The sequence below is a fragment of the Bison bison genome, unplaced genomic scaffold, assembly GCF_000754665.1.
Source record: "Bison bison bison isolate TAMUID 2011002044 unplaced genomic scaffold, Bison_UMD1.0 scf7180017864105, whole genome shotgun sequence".
Taxonomy (NCBI): domain Eukaryota; kingdom Metazoa; phylum Chordata; class Mammalia; order Artiodactyla; family Bovidae; genus Bison; species Bison bison.
Window position 1 is genome coordinate 11435266 of NW_011494677.1, and position 6913 is coordinate 11442178.

A 6913-nucleotide genomic window follows, 5' to 3' on the forward strand; every position below is an offset into this window, starting at 1 on the left:
GGTCCAGCCATCTGCCATGGACACAGCCCATCCCAAGAAGCTTAGAGATGGGCGGTCCCAGTGAAGGAGTAAAGCAGGTCAGACTTTATCTTCTGCTTTTGACCCTCAGGGACCCTTCCTGAACCTCAGCTTTATTATTTGTGGCTCGGATGGTAAAGCATCTGCCTGCAGTGTGGGAGACCTGGGTTCGATCCCTGGGTCAGGAAGATCCCCTGGAGAAGGAAATGGCAGCCCACTCCAGTACTCTTGCCTGGAGAATTTCATGGATGGAGGAGCCTGGTGGGCTACAGTCCATGGGGTTACAAAGAATCGGACACGACTGAGTGACTTCATTTTCACTTTGTAATAATAATTGCTCACATTATTCAATTATCAACTTGTTTGCATATTAAAGATGAGAAATATGTCCAGCAGAATATTTTTCTCTATGGATGCAGTCAGTGGGTCAAAATTCTTGTCTACCTGGAACCTCAAAATATGACTTTATGTGGGAATAGGATCTTTACAGATACAGATACTTTACATTTACAGTTGTAAAAAAAATAAAAATCCTAGCATGTGCTAAGGATTGAGATAAGATAAATACTGGGTATAGGTAAGGCCTGAATCCACTGAGAGGGTTCTTATGAGAGATAAGGGGGAAAAAATGTACACACTGATGCAGAAGGTAAGCAAAATGACAAGGCACAGATGAGAGAGGTGGGTCTACAAGCCAAGGAATGCCAACAATCGCCAGAAATTACCAAAATCTTGGAGAAAGGCAGGGGACTGTTTCTCCCTCAAAGCCTCCAGAAGCAACTAATCATGCTGACACCTTGATTTTGGACTTTCAGTTTTTCAAACTATGAGACAATACATTTCTGTTGTTTAAAAAACCCTTTGTGCGAAACTAATACAATTATGTAAAGTTTAAAAATAAAATAAAATTAAAAAAAAAAACAAAAACCCTTTGTGGTAAGGTGTTATGGCATTCTTAGGAAACGAGCACCTTAGAAAAGGAAACTTAAAAGTCTATCACCTGAAAAAGCAATAAAGGAAACAGAAAAACAAAGGAAAACCAATCCTTTAGTTTATGGCCATTAGCATTACTCTGAAGCTTCCTCATGCAGTTGGTAACTATGCCCCTTCTTTGTTGTCATAAAATGGGAAAAAATAAGCTAATTTTTATAATTTCTAACAATACCATGTTCTGTATTACAAGGACAATATGATACAGCATTGGAGACCATCAATGACAAGCCCTTTAGAATTTATTCTATTTTCATGCCAACACTGGAGAATATTACATTGATCACGTGTATTGTATCTTGCTTGAGAAAGGGGTAACGCCATGTGAATATAACAGCAATTATTTCATAAGTGGCTGCTCTGTACCAGCCTCTGTGCTAAGGGACTTTACATATTTTAGCTCATATAATTACGAAGCATTGCAGTCATACACACATTCGTTTTCCACTGCCTCTTTACAAGTTACTGCAAGCTTAGTGGCTTAAAACAACACACATTTATTGCCTCAGTTTCCGTGGGTCGGGGGTCTGGACATTGTTTAGCTGGGTCCACACCAAGAGTGTGTAGTCCTAGCTCTTCTAATCTGAGGCTCAGAGTCCTCTTTCAATATTATTCAGGTTGTTGGCAGATTTCAGTTCTCTGTAGCCGTACAACTGATATCCCTGTGTTGTTATTTTTTTCTGGTTGTTCACTGAGGGTCACTCTCAGCAACTTGGAATCCTGGTCACCTGGTCTCCTCCACATATGCTGTTCACTACATGGCTGTTTGCTATTTTCCAGGCCAGGAATTCTCCAGGCCAGAATACTTGAGTGGGTAGCTTTTCCCTTCTTCAGGGGATCTTCCCAACCCGGGGATCAAACCCAGGTCTCCTGCATTGCAGGTGGATTCTTTACCAGCTGAGCCATCCAGGTAAGGATACCAAAGTGGGTTGCCATGCCCTCCTCCATGGCATCTTCCCAACCCAGGGATGGAACCAAGATCTCTGCATCTCTGCATTGGCAGGAATATTCTTTACTACTGTGCCACCTGGGAAGCTGAGACCACTTCAGGCCTACTTAAAAGTCAGGTACTAATGGATCCTAAAGCTACCTTTTCCATGGAGTATGACCTCATCAGAGGACTGCAAGGCACCATGTTTACAATGTCCTGCCCACACTCTCAGGGAGAGGGTTATGCAGGAGGGGCTCACCAGGGTGTGGGAATCCTAGGGACCAATCCTAGGGACTGAATTACTAACAATGAATGTTGATTTATCCCTAGCACGTGCTTTCATAAATAACCTCTCTTAAGTTTGGAATAGGAATACTGGCAGGGGTTTCAGAGATCGTTGGCTTCATGCACTATGGACTCCCTTGCACTTCCTGCTTCCTATAACATTTCTCCTTATTTCATAGGTTTAAAAAAAAATAACATTACAAATGACCCCAGTGGCCTCACAGCTTTTGTTCTCACTTATTTCTAATAGAGGTGGATCATCTTTTCTTAAGTTTCACATGACAGCAGCAATACCTAAGGTGAAGTGTGAGTTATATATTTTTGAATGAAATTAAATGATCGGAGTTAGGTAACATGTTTTAGAGTTCTGGTAATAGATGTACTTTTAACATTCTGAGAAAAGGTTTTCCTTGAAGCTCTGAATGAGACCCCTCAGAAGTTGCTACTGAAATAGCTGCAGAACATTAAAAAATTAAAAATAAAGAGAAGAAAACTCAAAGGACTACTGGGAACTAGACATAGAAATCCGCCCAAGGGAAAGAGTCCAGTCACTTGCTGCAGGGCTGACATGAATAGTGGACAGAGTAATTCAAGGACTCCCCGTTCCCTTCTGAAGCAGCGTGAACATGTTCAAATGAAAGCATATGCATTTACAAAGATGACCCTTTTCTTTCCTATTTTTTGCTGCTTGACCTTTATTTAAGCAATACAATCTTTTCCAAAGGTGAAAGCTATGTGACTACTGATTTTTGGGTCACCCTCACTGCTGTTTTACTGACTCTATTCCAAAATCATTTTGTCAAAGTATATTACAAAAACAAAAAGGAAAGGAAGGAGGAGGGGTGGCATGGGAGCAAAAGGAGTGTGTGTGTGAAGGCTGGTGGTGGTGAAGCCTCATCCTAGATATACAGTCCTTGGAATAAAGCCTCGTCAACAGTTAGGTGTGATGGAGTTCAGATGACTCCTGGCTCAACAAGCAAAGCAAAAGAATACAAAACCATAAAACTGATAGTGGGCCAGAAATCATACGAGTCCAGCAGAGCTAAGCGTGTTTTAGACCCTCAGCATATCAAGCTGCCACTGTGAAGAGTAGCAAATCAGAACTCAAGTGCTTAGTGAATAGGGTCAAGGACAATTCACATGCTCTGCTTTAAGTAAATAGTAGGAAGGAAACGATTTTCCGTCATCAAAACATCAGTAACCAGAAGAAAATCAACACGAAGCTTGTGAAAAATATGCCAGGAGTAAAAAGAAAGAAAAAAAGCTTTGGGGACGTGATTCTCAAGATTCAGAAACATGGACGCTTAGGGAAACAAAAATGATAAAATAGCTAACAGATATCAAAAACAAAATCAACAGATAAACTACATTTGGAAACATTCCTAATACAGATATTAGAGAGCTAACTGCCATCATATTTAAATAATTCCTTTAAATTGCCAGAAATGTCATAAATATCGCAGTGAATAAAGATATTATGAGGCACCTATCAGAAGAGCAAATCCTACCAATAAGGGCAACCAACACTTGTTTTTACAGATTCTCTTCTATGCAAACTCAATGATTTTACCTCCCATGCATTTTCCAAAATACTTAAAAGATTCAAAGAGGAAACAAGACTCTTTGATGAAATCAAGTACAGTAGGTTGACAATGTATATTTAGATTTGAAAAGAAGAGAGCCAATATTATTTGAATAGGACAGAAATGAGTATAATATTGAGGGTAGAAAAGATGAAGGACACATATTTTATGTTACTTGACATTCTGACTTTTAGAGTATGTGGCATACAGTTCTTTCACTTGTAGATGAGATGATTTTCTCATTACTACTATGCGTGTACTGAGGGCAGAGACTATCAAAGAGGCACTTCTATCAAAAATAAGCTAAACATACAACAGTCAAATTCTTGCTTTGTTGTCTGTCTGGAATGTTGGCATCTGGCTGTCTAGTTGGCCTTGCAGGGGTAACCTGGCCCCAGGAGTTCTAGTTTGCTGCTATTTTCACTGCCTCAATTGACCACTAAGCTTTTTCCAGGAACAAATTTCCTTTTGTCACATAGTTTGGAAATGAGGCAAAATAAACCCTTTGCTATGTCTAAAAAATGCAAAGCAAAGTTAAAATTCTCCAACAAAATGATCTGTTGATCATGATTATTTGTTTGGAGATTAATAAAATTGTCTTTCATTTAAAAAAAAGAGTAGACACAACAAGGAAATATCAGTAATATATAAAAAGAAAAACTTGCACTCTATAGCTAGTTCAATACACATATACACACACGCACACACAAAAGTGAACAGAATGGAAAACAACAATTTGTTAACAGAGTTGATTAGTACAGTGAACTGATCTGGAGAACAGAGAAAACATTTTGTGTTATGATCAAGAAATGTAAGAAGGCGCTTCAGGATTTGGGACAGGGAGTGGGCCTGAGAGGCACTATTCCTAGCTAAGCTATGGTTTGCATTTGCTATTTTTTTTTTTTTTTTTAAGTAATTGACAATTAGTGAATTCCACTAGCTGTTTCTGCAGCCAACTATCTTGGCTATTGCTATGAATTGCAGCTTTCTTCTCATTATCTAGAATATACAATCTCCCTTTCTTTCTACTGAATTTCTTCAGGGGAACTCCATTTCTGAAATGTATCTTTTGCCCACTACTGCCAAATCTTTCATTACAGAATTGATTTTATTTTCTCCTCCATGGACACATCCCATAGATACTACCCACCCAGCATGACACCTGTTAAATAGTTCTATAAATCATTCCCCTACTCAGTTGCTTTGCCACCATTCAAGAGAAACCTGCGGTAATTGATCCTGATGCAATCTTTCCAGAAGATCTATTTTACCAACCAAAAGGGACTTTTCAACTGCCCCACTAAATTCTCCCAACAGTTTTCAAGTGATATATGGTAACTTATGCCTTTCCAAGGGGAAACCATTTTTGACAGTTTAAACTTCAGAAGAAAAAAATCTGTGACAAAGTACCTGCAGCCTCTTCTATACTTAAGTCCATCTCTGCAGCTCTTCAGCATCACTGATTTCTCTGTGAGCTCTCTGAGGAGGTTTTCCTATCCCCTGGCCTAGTGTAAAACAATCACTGATGATCAACCCGCACTTTACTAGGCCACTGATTTCCCTTAGGTCTGCCTTTCTGAGTCCAGTCACAGGGCAGGCACTTCTTTTCATGACTGTCTTAAAAATAATGTTAAGCATATCAATTTTTGTTCCTTAACTTGAAAGCTAAATTGGTACCATTGGCTTAGCACCCAAGCCTTGGATTTCTCGATAAGCTCTTATAGAGTTGACAGTCACATTTAAGATCTAAAACATAATCCAGATGCTCAGAAAGGAGCAGAAAGTAGTTGCTAAACTCTATCTTCATTACATCAGCTCTAAGATCTATGATCTTGTTGGAAGATCATAAATGCACTTGATATCTTAGAACCTCAGGAAGGCAATTCCTTATTATCTGACAAGCAGCACTATGACAAGGACAATTATTCATCCAGTTTTCTAATGTGTTCATTTTTATCTTGTTAATTGTAACATAAAGCTAAAATTACTAAGCATTCTTATAAAAAAGACTTCTCCCTCAGCATGCTACACGAGAAACAAATCAAAGTCAGGTCCTGTGGTTAAGAAAATAGTGTTAAAAGGTTTGTTAAGAATCTCTAATTGCCTCATTGACATCATACCGGTCTTTTAAAACAACTGAAGTAAAATAAGAAAAATGAATCAGAAATTTGAGCATTATATAGTCCTAATAACAAATACATTTTTTAAAAAAGGAAAAGCCTTTCTTGGGGATCAATACCAAATAGAGTATATAATTACTTCATCTATAATATAACATAAAGTATATTTGGGTTTTGAACCCATTTATCTGAACTGTGTGACTTGATAATACTGTTAGCATGTACTACTTTGAGGATCAAAACTTCTGGATCTTCACGATGGAAAACAATACATTTGAAACCAAGAATCTTCTTAAATTAGATGATTTCTGCTGCTATAGTTTAACAAATGTTTGAATTATCCTCAGCTTTAAGAAGATTTTCTTTAGTTAGTAGTTTGTATATCAGATCAGATCAGATCAGTCGTTCAGTCATGTCCAACTCTTTGCGACCCCATGAATCGCAGCATGCCAGGCCTCCCTGTCCATCACCAACTCCTGGAGTTCACTCAGACTCACGTCCTTCGAGTCAGTGATGCCATCCAGCCATCTCATCCTCTGTCGTCCCCTTCTCCTCTTGCCCCCAATCTCTCCCAGCATCAGAGTCTTTTCCAATGAGTCAACTCTTCGCATGAGGTGGCCAAAGTACTGGAGTTTCAGCTTTAACATCATTCCCTCCAAAGAAATCCCAGGGCTCATCTCCTTCAGAATGGACTGGTTGGATCTCCTTGCAGTCCAAGGGACTCTCAAGAGTCTTCTCCAACACCACACTTCAAAAGCATCATTCTTCGGCACTCAGCCTTCTTCACAGTCCAACTCTCACATCCATACATGACCACAGGAAAAACCATAGCCTTGACTAGACAGACCTTTGTTGGCAAAGTAATGTCTCTGCTTTTGAATATGCTATCTAGGTTGGTCATAACTTTCCTTCCAAGGAGCAAGCATCTTTTAATTTCATGGCTGCAGTCACCATCTGCAGTGATTTTGGAGCCCAGAAAAATAAAG

The 6913-nt window shown here is 39.2% G+C and overlaps 1 long non-coding RNA gene across 1 annotated transcript in view; it reads right to left on the bottom strand.

Moving 5' to 3' along the window:
* The window catches only part of LOC104987774, a 24149-nt gene that overhangs the window by 560 nt on the left and 16676 nt on the right, over positions 1-6913 (bottom strand). The window lies entirely within an intron of this gene.